This window comes from Notothenia rossii, assembly GCF_949606895.1.
Source record: "Notothenia rossii genome assembly, chromosome: 9".
Lineage (NCBI taxonomy): Eukaryota > Metazoa > Chordata > Actinopteri > Perciformes > Nototheniidae > Notothenia > Notothenia rossii.
Genome location: NC_136907.1, coordinates 74,087,796 through 74,101,084, shown reverse-complemented (window position 1 = coordinate 74,101,084; position 13,289 = coordinate 74,087,796).

Genomic DNA, 13,289 nt, shown 5'->3' with positions numbered 1-13,289 from the left:
ACAAAAAGATTTTAAATGTAACTTCATATTGAGTTTACTATGTAGATCAGGCTGTAAAAATGCTATGTAGTCAAGCTCCAGCACTTTTTATAAATGACCTCAAAGCAGATAAAGCACGTGGTTCCAGCTTGAACCCTCAGAAAAGGAGCCCTCAAATGTAACATGTTCCTATTTTTTGTTTCAAATATTTTCATTGAGAAGAAGCATACAAGTGTTAGCAATGGCACAGATTTCTTTTCAACATAGAAGACAAACAGAACAGCCAACAAGAGATAATAAATAAAAAAACATAGCATGACAGGAATACCATACTTAATGACATACATTGTCACAGTGGGAAAGAACATACAAAATAGCATATACAAATAAATAAATTAACTTAAAGGTTATGTTCATATTTTTCGTATTTATTCTTCTACCGCCCATCAATGTATTTGGGATCGATGGTGAGATTTGATGGTTATAATCTTAGTAATTTCCCTCCCTATTTACAGTTGCAAGAAAAAGTGAACCCTTTGGAACTTCCTGGATTTCTGCATAAATTGGTCATAAAATGTGTGAAAGTCACAACAATAGACAAACACAGTCTGCTTAAGCTAAAACATCAGGAGGATACGTCCCCAGCTGACCCAGACATCAGCGCAGATTCTGGTCCAGGCTCTCGTCATCTCACGCCTAGACTACTGCAACTCCCTCCTGGCTGGTCTACCTGCATGTGCCATCCGACCTCTGCAGCTCATCCAGAATGCAGCGGCTCGTCTGGTCTTCAACCTTCCCAAATTCTCCCACACCACTCCGCTCCTCCGCTCCCTTCACTGGCTTCCAGTAACTGCTAGAATCCACTTCAAGACACTGGTACTTGCGTACCATGCTGCGAATGGATCTGGCCCTTCCTACATCCAGGACATGGTTAAACCGTACACCCCAGCACGTGCACTCCGCTCTGCATCAGCCAAACAGCTCGCTGCACCCGCACTGCGAGGGGGACCCAAGTTCCCGTCAGCAAAAACACGTGGGTTTGCTATCCTGGCTCCAAAATGGTGGAATGAGCTCCCCATTGAAATCAGGACAGCAGATAGCTTACACATCTTCCGACGCAAACTGAAAACTCATCTCTTTAGACTCCACTTCGAGCGATAAAATTACTAACAAAGCACTTATATACTAATAAAGGGCTGGCTTTCTAAATGCCAGTTGATTAGCACTTGAAATGTTTGGCTCTATGAAACCTGATGTACTTATATGATTCTGTTTTCTTAAAGGTTGTATCTTCCTGGTCGAATGCACTTATTGTAAGTCGCTTTGGATAAAAGCGTCAGCTAAATGTAATGTAATGTAAAACCACACAAACAATGATATGTTTTTTTTGTTGTTGTATTGAACACACCATGTAAACATTCACAGTGCAGGGTGGAAAAAGTATGTGAACCCTTGGATGTAATAACTGGTTGACCCTCCTTTGGCAGCAATAACCTCAACCAAACGTTTCCTATAGTTGCATATCAGACCTGCACAACGGTCAGGAGGAATTTTGGACCATTCCTCTTTACAAAACTGTTTCAGTTCAGCAATATTCTTGGGATGTCTGGTGTGAATCGCTCTCTTGAGGTCATGCCACAGCATCTCAATTGGGTTGAGGTCAGGACTCTGACTGGGCCGCTCCAGAAGGCCTATTTTCTTCTGTTGAAGCCATTCTGTTGTTGATTCACTTCTGTGCTTTGGGTCGTTGTCCTGTTGCATCATCCATCTTCTGTTGAGCTTCAATTGGTGGACAGATGGCCTTAAGTTCTCCAGCAAAATGTCTTGATCAACTTGAGAATTAATTTTTCCGTTGATTATGGCAATCTGTCCAGGCCCTGAGGCAGCAAAGCAGCCCCAAACCGTGATGCTCCCTCCACCATACTTCACAGTTGGGATGAGGTTTTGATGTTGGTGTGCTGTTCCTTTTTTTCTCCACACATAGCGTTGTGTGTTCCTTCCAAACAACTCAACTTTGGTTTCATCTGTCCACAGAATATTTTGCCAGTAGTGCTGTGGAACATCCAGGTGCTCTTTTGCGAACTTCAAACATGCAGCAATGTTTTTTCTGGACAGCAGTGGCTTCCTCCATTTTATGACCAACTTATGCAGAAATCCAGGTAATTCCAAAGGGTTCACATACACTTTTTCTTGCAACTGTATCTCCCCTCTCCTCTCAGGGTCCCAAACCCCAGCAAGGTGATCCAGCAGCTCCTGGCGCTGCGCATCAACGGAGAAGGGTTTCCTGCCAGCGCTGGAGGACATCATGGCCTAGACCCCCTCACCCACTGTGGCTCACCCTGAGGGGGAGAAGAGAGAGGAGGGCAGCACCCCCCGAGGACCGCCTGCTAACCCGGGACACTGGCAGTGATTTGTGTGTGAGCGAAAAACACATCAGAGAACAAATAAAAACCTTTGTTCATTCCACGTCATTTGGTTTGGGAGTCCAGTGTTTGTGAGTTACTGTACTGTTACACATTTCCGTTATAGACGACTTGTATTAACACTGTTGGTCAGATAGACATTTCTACCTGGATATCCTCTATATACCTATTAATGTGTGTTTTTCAGTTTGAGTGCACTGCTCTCAACACTCACTGTCCTTGTTACCCCCCCTCCTCCTCCACATATTTTAAGTTTCTCTTTCGTGATTGTTTATATTTATACATAGATGTTTTTTATATTTGTTCTATTATATCTAAATGTCGTGTTTTATTCAGACTGAATTCACCTTTGCCATTCACCACGTGCATTTATATGTGAGTTTGTGTCTGTTTTTCCTGTGTTTTGGGTGCCATTCATCATTTCAGAAAAGAGTCATTGACATCATTTCATCATGTATTAACACAAAATAATGTCCTGAGAAGAATAGCTAAGTTACCCTGAAGTGTTTGAAAGGATCAGTTACAGATACAATCCTCCATACAAGAATAGTGTTTTATTTTGAAGGCCAGTGCGACTGACACCAACACCCTCTCAGAATAATGGTCAATCATTTGCAGCAAAGCTCTCAGAATACAATCATGATTTTGTTTAATTGGTTTATTCTCTGTGACATAGTTTTAATCTCTGACAAAGAGCTGTTTTACCACATGTTTTTGTAAGGTGGTGGGATTGTTGCATCTGTTTGTTACATTAGTAGAAACAATAATGGTTTCTACACTGCCAATATCTTCTTCTTTATGTTGTAATGCAGCTTCAGGGCAGAAATACAGATTAAATACAGAATATGTTTATCACTGGTGGACCTGTGTGTGACGGCAGCTGTGCCAGATGTGACCTGATTGCCAATTCAAGATGTTTTTCAGAAAGGACCCTTTGATATTTATACCAGTGGCAAATGTTCGCTTCATTTGGTGGTTTAAATATAAAAGATTCTCTAATGTTGAGTTCATTTTGTTTTCTTAAGGGGAAGCGCAACAGGTAAAAATGACCGTATGATGGGAGACAGAGAGGGCACGCCATGGAGCAGACGTGTGAAACACGGGGTCCCACTTTTTTTTCACAACTTAAGCTATAATTGGCTTTACATTTGATTGAGTGTTAGTTAATTTAGTATTTGGAGAGTCAACAAAGTATTTAACGTTTTATTTTGAAACATTATTTGGACAAGATGCCCCCAAAATCGCTAAAAGCCGTGCAGGCTAGCAACGGGGAGGCTAATGCTACTAGCAAGAGCAGTGTGGACGCTAGCATGCTACAGGCATTCCGTGAGATTGTCAAGGAAGTTATTCAAGAAGAGAATAACGGTCTCCGTGAAGAGATCAGACGGGCCATCTCTCCGCTAAAAATCGCTCTGGATGAATGCCATAACAAACTACGTGCCCACGAAGAAGGTTTTGATGCCCGCTTGCAGGCAATGGAGACACGTTACGGTAACCTGAACAGTGACTACAAGAAGCCACAGGAGAAGACGGATGACTTGGAAAACAGGGGAAGACGGTGCAACTTACGTTGGAGTGCCAGAGGGTTTGGAGAAGGGAAACCCTACACAGTTTATCTCCGGACTCCTACACGAGGTTCTCGGAGGTCCTGACGGATTAGAGCAGCCCCCGATCCTGGACAGGGCTCATCGGGCTACAGCTAAGGTTCATCCTTCGGGTTCATTACTTTCAGGAGAAGGAGCGGATTCAGCGCCTGGCCAGGCAGAAGGGACGTCTGGAGTTCCAAGGTAAACAGATCCCCATCTTCCCAGACTACAGCGCCGACCTGAGCAGACGCAGAGCGGCATTCAGCGAAGTGAAAGAACTCCTGCGTAAAGAAGAGGGTGTTCGGTATGGTCTCCTGTATCCCGCTCGTCTTCGGATCTCCTTTAAAGGGCAGACGAAGATGTTTGAAAACCCGCAAGCGGCAAAGGACTTTGTCATGGCCAAGTTCCGACCAGCCTGAATGTGAGTTGGAGAGAGGGGGAAAAAGAAGCCGAGTCGAAACTACTCACTAATTATTACAAGGACCTTATTAACGGTCCTCTTTTTGATTCGGCTGAAGCCTAAGCCCGACGTGAGTCTGTTTTACTTATTGGAATCGTTATAAAGCAGCGACCCGCATTAACATTTAGTTGTTGCATAAATTATTTCCATTCATTGGACTGGATTCAATTACCGGGGTACATTTGTATTCTTTAAAGTGAGGTACGCTTTTGATTTGACCCATGTTCTAAAATTCAGTTATTTTGTGTTATATAGGGCATAATTGTGGAACTGGTTGCCGGGTTATCTGTTAGCTCTTTTTGTCAACAAACCGACGTCACAGGGTTAAAGGGAAGGTCTCGCTGTAGTGTGCTCGCTTTTGTTCACCGGGTGGTCCGGGCAGAACCACGTTGCAAGTCCACAGTTGTTTTACACTGTAATCGCAAGGTGTGGCTGTGATTTAAAGGTGTCCTTTTTATTTGTATTGTTATTTTCACCTACATTTGCTGATGTTTTTGTTTTTGTTCTCTCCGTTTTGTTGAATCTCTTTTATTAGTGTATTGCATGAATATAGTCATTGGTTTAGCGTAAGGATTATAGTTCAAACACATTATTAATAAAGGACAGTGTTTGAGGTTAGGAGTGTGTATTGTGATCTCAGGGAAAGCTAGGAAGCTTTGGGAGTCTTGTGTCGTTTCTCTAGAGAGGATGATACTGAGGAAAATGGGGAGGGTGGGGTTGATGTTTTTACTTTTTGCTTTTTTGTCTGTTTTGACTTGGTCTCTGTTTGTTGTATTAAGGTTGGCTATAGTTGCAATGCTAATTCAAATGTATCACCAAAAGTACCACGTTATTCTTCATATTTCCCCCTCCGGTAAATGTTGATGGCAGTTCCTACTTCCTCAACTTTAAGAAAGGATGGATGCAATATTAATCTTATCAGCTGGAATGTTAGAGGACCTAATCACCCAACCAATCGTAACAAAGTATTCTCCCATCTCTCACAACTCAAATTGAACATTGTGTTTCTCCAAGAAACACACCTCAAAATTCAGGATCATCCTAAAATTAAGAGAGATTCAACCCAGTCTCACAAAAAAACGTGTAATAACTGCGTTGGTCCACAACGTAGGACGTAGTATTTCTACAAAAACGCCTCTGAAATTGTAGGATCCCTATGTTTTTTTTCACCATTCATTCCAATGGCTGGCTTGATGCCATAATGAAATTAGATCATCAACACTCAGCCACTCCTTCTCCAGATCTTTACAAGCAAAGGCTTAATTTACAAACAGAATTTAATTTACTTTCAACTGAACAATCTGAAAAAATGCTGCCAAAGTCTAGACGATTATGGTATGAGCATGGGGTAAAAGCCTCCAAATTGTTAGCCCAACAGCTACGTAAATCGGAATCAACACATATAATCCCTGAAATCAAAACACAATTTGGACATATTACAAAAGAGCCAGACAAGATAAATGAGAGTTTTCAATACTTATATTCTAACCTTTATAAATCTGACTCGTTAAACAAACCTTGGAAACAAACATTGGACACATTTTTTGATAAATTGCCAGTTCCGACCATGGACTCGCATAGTAAAGGTAAACTAGAAAATCAAATTACCCTGGAAGAAATTAAAATGGCCATAAAGTCAATGCAAAGTGGAAAATCTCCAGGCCCAGATGGGTTTTCCGTTGAATTTTTCAAAGCATTTAGTGAGAGCATATCTCCACTTTTACGAGAAATGTATATAGAATGCTTTAACTCAAAATGTCTCCCCCCTACACTTGAGCAAGCAACAATCTCACTTCTTTTGAAACCCACTAGAATGTTCCTCCTACCGCCCAATATCGCTCTTAAATGTTGATGAAAATATTGTCAAAAACACTTGCTCTCAGACTTGAACAGTATCTGCCCTCGATCATCTCTTCAGACCAAACAGGATTTGTGAAGGGTAGACAGGGCTTTTTCAATTTTCGTAGGCTTTTTAATATTATGTACTGTATACCCCATCGTCCCCACTACCTGAGATAGCCTTATCGCTAGACGCTGAAAAACATTTGACCGGGTGGAATGGGATTACTTATATTACACCCTCGATACATTTGGACTGGGCCAGAATTTTATTTCATGGATAAAACTCCTATATAACTCACCCATGGCTCGGGTTAGGACAAATGCCACGCACTCCCAGTATTTCCCTCTCAATCGTGGGACCAGACAAGGATGCCCCTTATCTCCACTTCTATTCGCAATATGTATTGAACCATTAGCAGTTAAACTACGAACTGACAACAGAGTTAAAGGAATCCAACGGGCAAGCAAGGAGCATAAAGTGTCATTATACGCCGATGATCTTTTACTCTACATTTCTGACCCTATAAGCTCTCTTCCCCATGCACTTGCAATTTTTCAGGATTTTGGTAGTATCTCAGGTTATAAATTAAATGTAAACAAAAGTGAACTACTCGCCATAAACTCTAAAGCCAGAGGAATTTCATTTGAAACCTTTCAATTTAAGGTAAAAACTGATCACATGACGTATCTGGGCATCAAGGTTACTAATCTGTATAGAAAGTTGTTTGAGGAAAAGACTACCCCCCTTCTTGAACGTACTAAGAAAGATTTTCAGAGATGGGGCAATCTCCCATTATCACCAATTGGACGCATTAATAAAGTAAAAATGAACACCCTACCTAAATTCTTATATCTGTTTCAATGTATTCCAACTTGTATACCAAAAAAGTATTTTAATACTCTGGCCAAATATATTTCTGCATTTATTTGGAATAATAAAGCCCCTAGGATTCCTAAAGATTTCCTTCAGAGAACAAAACAATCAGGAGGGCTAGCCCTATATTTCCAATTCTATTATTGGGCGGCGAATGTACGGAGTATGCTCTATCCTTCTCCAGAGACACCAGCTTGGATTCTTATTGAATCGGCCTACTGTGGTAGAACTTCATTGCCGGCTTTGCTTGGATCAGCTCTTCCATTGGAATTGTATACCTACAAGAGTAATCCATTAGTATATCATTCTTTTAGAATCTGGGTACAGTGTAGGAAACGGTTTGGATTTCATATGATGTCTATACGATCACCGATTCACTCGAACCCTATGTTCCCACCCTCTGTGATGGATTCGGCTTTTAAGATCTGGAATAATGGGGAAATACGTAGTTTTGAAGATCTGTATATAAACAATGTATTTGCCTCATTTAGTCAGTTGACAGAAACATTTTGTATTCCACCCGGCCATCGTTTCAGATATTTCCAAATTCGAAATTTCACACGTAGCAAATACCCGCAGTTTCCAAATAAACCAGCAGAAACAACCTAAGATATAATTCTTGAAATAAATGTGCAGGATAGAGGAGTAATTAGGGTGTTGTATAATGTACTTTCCTCCCTGCATTCTCCCTCTCTTTCGACAATCAGATCTCAGTGGGAAGATGATCTAGCATTTGAAATAACAGATGATAATTGGCAGTCCATCCTTCAAAGAGTTTACTCTTCCTCAATTTGTGCCAGACATGGCCTTCTCCAATTCAAGGTATTACACCGCCTTCATTTATCAAAGGAAAAACTAGCAAAGATGCATCCAGGGGTAGATCCCTTATGCAACAGATGTAAGTCAGTAACAGGTTCCCACATCCATACTTTCTGGACATGTCCAAATCTTCATAATTATTGGACATCCATATTTGATAAGTTTTCTAAGATCTTTAAAGTAAAATGTACCTCTTCTCCTCTTACTGCAATTTTTGGAGTCGTCCCGGACGACATTGTCCTTTCCAGACATTATTCAAACGCTGTTGCTTTTGCTTCCCTAATTGCGAGGCGACTTATACTTATGAGGTGGAAGCAGGAGGCGTCTCCCACTCATGTCCACTGGGTGACAGAACTTATGATGTTTCTATACATGGAGAAAATAAAGTGTACTTTGGGTGGCTCCACTTGTAAATTCTATAGGACCTGGCAACCATTTTTAACGTACATGGAAAGTTTGAAACTGCCTACTCTTCCCTAACTGATTAATATTTATATTTTAAAAAAAAACTGAATTAGAACACAGATTCTCTGTAGTCAACCATGATTAACATGTATCTCGACCTTGTTATATATTTTATTTTATTTTTATGTGTTCTGTGTTTTCAACCATCTGTTTGTTTATTATTTCAAAAATATTTTTGTACAATTTAATGTCGTCTTATTTTGTAGGAGGGTGGGGGGGTTAGCAAAAAATTGACAACTTGCAATTTTTTTTCCCTGAAACTGAAACTGTATGTGTTGTTTAAGAAAAAGGAAAATAAAGTTTATAAAAAAATGTATTTAAAAAAATGACCGTAGGATGTCCGTATGAGTTTTTGTTGATATTGATATAAAGCAGTTTTGGCTTGTGCTTCAAACTTCCAAAATGGCCAAAAACTGGTACAAAGTAATATTGCTAAGTACATCAAAAAATGGTCACATCTTTCTGGGTTATTTTGGGAACAAACATCTGTATTCAGTGTACGTGGGTCCAACTCTGGTTGGATAAAGATAAAGGCTCTTATATGTCATCATAATCATCCAATCACATCAGGTTGTCCATCATGTCTGTGCAGATTCATCCTTTCGTTTCCATCCAATCAGAAAATATATCATTTATCCTTGTCAGTGAAAGCCAAATGAAGTACCTTACGTGTAAATGTAACCCTGGCTATAGAAATGCTGTGTTTATTTGTAAAGGACAAAACAGCAATATGAACAATCATACAGCAGTCAGTGTAGCATAAATGTGTTATGTATCTAAATTAGGCATGGGCGGTATCATTTTTTTCATACCGTCATACCTTGCTGACATCATACCGTGGTATACGGTATATGATGGTATCAGTCCCAATTTAAGGGGTCATTTCTCCCCAAACAATTTTTTTACTCACTATATCAACAGCCCCACCAAAAATATTTTCCACCAGCCGCCACTGACGGTATGACTTGGGTCGACTTGAGTGAGGTGGCGTTCGGCGGCAAATAGATGTTTCGAACGGTATATTATATGTTCGGTGTAAAATGCAGCCCGAGCCGGTAGAAGCTCGCAAAGTGCCGCGACGTGCGCGCAAGTGCAAAACAAGGGCTGCATACATGACACATTGTGCAAATGGCACATTTTGAGATCGGATACAGGACGCGTTTGTAGATGTCCGACGTTGTTTACATAGTGAGCTAAGTTAACAATATATCATCATACATAAACATTTTCCGGGAGTAAATACTGGACTTATTGAATAAAGTTTGCTATATTCACTAACTAGTTTGGCAATATTATTCCGTGCATGTGTTAAAAACCTTATTTCCATTTGATTCATTGGATTACTCGCGTGAATGTTTAGCACGTAAATGCTTTCGTTTTTAAAACCGTCCGACCTCGACTACAAAACCATCAACCAGTTGCATAGGATTAAAAAATATCAACACTCACTCACCCCGTCTTAAACATTCCCAAACAAGTGCCTCTGTCTCTCGTTGTGCTGGATGAAGTCACTGGCGACGAGTAAACCCAAAATAGTCCCAAACAGGCGCAGAGGCATTTTTCTTTTTTTACTAGTTGTCCGAGTTCGGGGCCGGCAAATGCTGCCGCCATCTTGCTCAGCTCAGCTTTGTGCTGAGCTCTGAGAGCGGGAAAGACGGACTGCCCTCCCCTGCCCTCTGCTGGCGCGTGCTGTGCATTACAACCAATGTCGTCCCTGTCAAAACTCCGTGTCAGTGTAATAGACAAGTTTACGCGACAAACCACGGGTAGCGCCATAACCCTACACAAATGCACTTCATTTCCGCCGGAAGTCTTTTGCACAGCGTCTGTCGGTGTAAACCGGTGTAAACAGTCAGACGGGCACTGGTGTAAACACAGCGATTTCGATGCTAACAGTGATGCTAGCTTGGGAACACGATTCTACTTCTTTGACTGGAGATGGCGTTATTCTCCCCCACCCGAATTCAGTGCAAAACTGGGAGGATAACATGACGACGTGGCCCAGCATAACGTACAGCAAAATTTGCTCATACTTCGTTCAATCCATGGCAATAGATGGAAAAGCAATGGACAGTCTGAAGGCATATCATAAGGCTGCGCACATTCTACTTTGCCCACATGCTCCCGAAAATTGTTGACGATTTTGTTGAGGGAAGGTTACAGTTCTGCAGTAAATATCTCAGCATTTTAAAACCAAAATAAACTGCCTTATTTAGGTCATGCCCACAGGAGCCAACAGTTGTCTGTTGTTTACATAATGCACAATTTACATGATCTCTTTATGCTGTGCAATATATCATATGTGCCTGTACTGTTTGAGTGAAAATAAAGTTTGATGTAATTTAATTTCATTATTGCACTGTTATTGCATTATTGCATTTCATATGTTCCTTAGAGTGCTACAATTTCTTTTAACACAGTTCATCATTCATATTAAGCTCATACTGTACATAAATAACACTGAATTAATTAATTGTTTAGAGGAAACTAAAGAAATGGCTTCAACAAGAAAGATCACATGTTTAATCCTAACAGGTATTACAAATTAAAATATAAAAGCAGCCCACACAATTACATCACTATGAAAATATTCATATATAATATTAAAAAATACAATGCATGCAGTATTTGTTGTGTTTATCTGTATTTAATGAACAACATGGCTGGGTGCTGGGTGCTGGTTTGTGGTCGTAGCACTCTCTATCTAACCACTCGTTCAGGTGCTTTCTCGAGTGATTGCAACCAACTACCGCACACGTAGTTCCCGAACCACTTTTCTTCATGTTGTAATTGTTATATCCTCTTTGTCTCTGCGATATCAGTGCTTTGTCGGCACAACGGAGCTAGCTAGCAAAACAAACCCAGACCGCCAAAACGGAAGTGCATTGCATCGAAGGGAGGAGTTCAGGATGTAGAGCGGAAACGGCTCAATAACTTGTGTATAGAATGAAATGCATCTGTGATTTGGCGCACAGTCTGTGACGTCACGGTATTGAAAATCCTACCGACGGTATTTCGAAATACCCTGGTATACCGTAATACCGTCATACCGCCCAAGCCTAATCTAAATGCTATTCTTAAAAAAAAAAACAGCTTACGTTTGTGCTATTATCTGAGACTGCTTCACGTAATCCTTTTGGAAATAATTTGCCGTTTTCAATATCCATTTTATTTGGTTCTGTCCTCAGAAAAAGCTGTATATTTTTAAGCAATTTACTCACTTTTTTGTAACACAACATTTGCTTCATTATGGCAATCAATTTCTAAAAGAAATAATGAATGTATAGACTCTTCCTTTTCCCCCTTTTCCACTGTCACTCAATCATTTCATTAATGTCATTTCATGTCTTAACTTCTTAAAGTATTTATTTATTTACTGTGAGAAAACCTTTTCAAAGTGACTATATTATACATTTAAGAAGATGTTTAGAAACGGTGTTCTTCAGTATTTTTGGTTCGAGGAATATTTAAATGATTGCCATATAGGAGAGAGTATGGAGATATCGGCAAAGTATTGTTCTGTCTTTTTTTCTTGCTGTGACTTCAGTGCAGTTGAGTGTTTTCTAGGCTGTTCCACTGTAACTGTAATTAAAGCAATGTCTCCAGAAATTATATGTTTAGGACTGGTGTCTCAGCATTTATAGATATGTTCTATTTCTATTTTGAAGGTCATTTCCCTGCAGCTCTGTACTGCCATTTCTCTCTCTGGTGTCACAACTGTCCACTAGAGACCGCTGCAGCTCCTGAGATTGAAAACTGATGCTGCAGAAAGCTTTCTTACTGCTGTTGAATACATTCCAGTAAGTTCAAAAATATTATTAATGCCACTATTCAAAAAAGATCTGTTTGTTTTATGGCACCCATTATGCCATTGTAAAATCAACACAGTGCCCTCTTCTTAAGGAATGAACGTCCCACATGCTGTTTCCCTTTGTGGACATTTTATTTTGTGCTTATCTTAAGAAGCTGTTTGATTTCAATATATTATTCTTAAAACTGTGCAATGGTTTTGTTGACATTGTGTCTAGAGAAAATAACTTGTACTCTTTGATGCTGAAATGTACTTTGCTTTAGTTTCAAGAAAATTAAAGGTATAAAAAAAAAAAAAAGTGTGTGAGACGGGTTTCTTCCTTCTTAGTCTTCTTCCCCATTTATAAATAGATATCATGTCCACTTCCTACTGTCCTTCCTACATGACACCTACTGAACATTTCATAACAGCTATTTATATCCTAAAGCAGTTGTGGTGGATAGTATAGTACATGTACTCAGTTACTGAACAATTTTTAGGTAATTTACTTGAGAATTTACTTTCCCTGCTACTTTATACTTATAATCAAATAATTGTTAATGTATAATTATAGAGCATTATTATATAAATTGCAGTATATAAAGGTAAACTTGCTTCCGATTTATCAGAGGCAATATTTGGGCATTAATGAATTGGGATTTATGATTTAAAAATATAACATGTATTTTTCTGAATATTACGTTTTTCAGGTACTTCGACTTTCACAAATATAAGTAGCATTTGACGACTTAAGGACAATGTATTCAGCACTTCAACTTAAATAAAAATAGTAATAGCACGGTGTGTAGAAATGATCAACACAATACAAATACGTCCAGCATTTAAATCTGATAAGTAGGCCTATGCATCAATGATTATAATCAAAACATATCATAAATATATTATTCTGAAATGGGTCGATCTGCATATTGAGTACTTTTACTTTTGGAACTTTAATTATATTTTGATGCCAATACTTGTGTACTTTTACTCCAGTAACATCTTTAATACAGGACTTTTACTGTAACAGAGTATGCCTACACTCTGGTAC